Genomic DNA, 2,129 nt, shown 5'->3' with positions numbered 1-2,129 from the left:
TTACAGGGACAATCCCCCCGGAGCAACCTGGAGTTAAGTGTCTTACTCAAGGACACAATGGTGGTGACTGTGGGGATCAAACCAGCAACCTTCTGAGTACCAATGTATTATACAGAGCACTTATTACAGGGACAATCCCCCCGGAGCAACCTGGAGTTAAGTGTCTTACTCAAGGACACAATGGTGGTGACTGTGGGGATCAAACCAGCAACCTTCTGATTACCACTTATGTGCATTAGACCACTACACCACCACCACTCCGTGGTGTCCCAAACCAGTCAAGCTGGGGAATAGTTTGTTTACTGAATACAATCAGATTGAAATGTTGCATAATGTTATGTGGAAAACATCGACTGAATTGCGGAAACCGGTCTTAAAAATGGAATTATGTCTAAAATGTGGAATGTCAGGGCTCTTGGAATCTCGGCGAGTATTGACGCTGACTATCACAGCTGGAGTCGTGAGTTTGAATTCAGAGCATGCTGAATTACTCCATTCAGGTCTCCTTAGCAACCAAATTGGCCCGGTTGCTAGGGAGGGTAGATTCACATGGGGTAACCTCCTCGTGGTCACTATAATGTGGTTCTCGCTCTCGGTGGGGCGTGTGGTGAGTGACTCCAGTCAGGTCTCCTTAGCAACCAAATTGGCCCGGTTGCTAGGGAGGGTAGAGTCACATGGGCAACCTCCTCGTGGTCGCTATAATGTGGTTCTCGCTCTCAGTGGGGCGTGTGGTGAGTTGTGTGTGGATGCAGCAGAGAATAGCGTGAAGCCTCCTCACGCGCTACGTCTCCACGGTAACGCACTCAACAAGTCATGTGATAAGATGCGCGGATTGGCGGCCTCAGACGCGAAGGCAACTGAGATTCGTCCTCCGCCACCCGGATTGAGGCGAGTCACTACACCACCACGAGGACCAATTGGGAATTGGTAAATGCGGTAGTGAGAGGGGTAAATGCGGTAGTTTGGGAGAGCGCCACAAGCAGCTGCCGTGTGTGTGTTTTGTGTCTTTAAGTTTTCATTCAAATATTACTTTGATTGTTAAAAAAACGCCGTCACCTGGCAGGATTATGTGCAGCTAGCCAGTGGCGTTGCTATACCCTGGCTGACAGACCCCGGATCTTTTTTCCTTTTCTCCCCAATCTGGAATTCCCAATGCGCTCCGAGTCCTCGTTGTCAAGTAGTGATTCGCCTAAATCCAAGTGTTGGAGGACGAATCTCAGTTGCCTCCGCGTCTGAGACCGTCAATCCGCGCATCTTATCACGTGACTTGTTGAGCGCGTTACCGTGGAGACGTAGCGCGTGTGGAGGCTTCACGCTATTCTCCGCGGCATCCACGCACAACTCACCACACGCCCCACCGAGAGCAAGAACCACATTATAGTGACCGCGAGGAGGTTACCCCATGTGACTCTACCCTCCCTAGCAACCGGCCAATTTGGTTGCTAAGGGACCTGACTCTTTTGTTAATAGCCCCGAAAGTTTTTTATGATTATAATTGTTTTTTAGAAAATCTAGAAATGTCCGAAAATGATTAACCATCTGTTTGTTTTAACCATAGGAAAATTAACCAGTTTTATTACAGGAACCACTAATCTTTTCTACATCATAAATCTGTGACAGTAATCATAGTTTAACCATGGTAACCATAGTAACTACATAATTAACCAATGGTTACTATGGTTGCCATGGTTAAACTATGATTACTGTCACAGATTTATGATATTGAAAAGATTTGGCACATGGTTTTACTTTTGTAATACTGAGGTAACCATGACTGTAGTAAGCATGGTAACCATAGTAACTACATAATTTACCATGGTTACTACAGTCATGGTTACCTCAGTATTACTATAGTAAAACCATGGTTATTTTCTTCAGTGTATAATATATCAACTGCAATTTCAAGAATATAATCAGTGTTTTAACAACTTTTAAATAAACATACAAACAAAATCATATAATAAATGTCTCTATTAGATTTGAACAATATGTTCCTATCCTACACAATTATTTGCTAATATACTTTTTTTTCACTTTGAGGCTTATGAAATGCATTAAATGTCATTGCATGTAAATAATAACATCACTAGTTTAGAAAGCTTTAGAATTGGTTTTCCGAAGTGAGAATG

This window comes from Xyrauchen texanus, chromosome 18, assembly GCF_025860055.1.
Source record: "Xyrauchen texanus isolate HMW12.3.18 chromosome 18, RBS_HiC_50CHRs, whole genome shotgun sequence".
Classification (NCBI taxonomy): Eukaryota; Metazoa; Chordata; class Actinopteri; order Cypriniformes; family Catostomidae; genus Xyrauchen; species Xyrauchen texanus.
Note: the sequence above shows the minus strand (reverse complement) of the source record.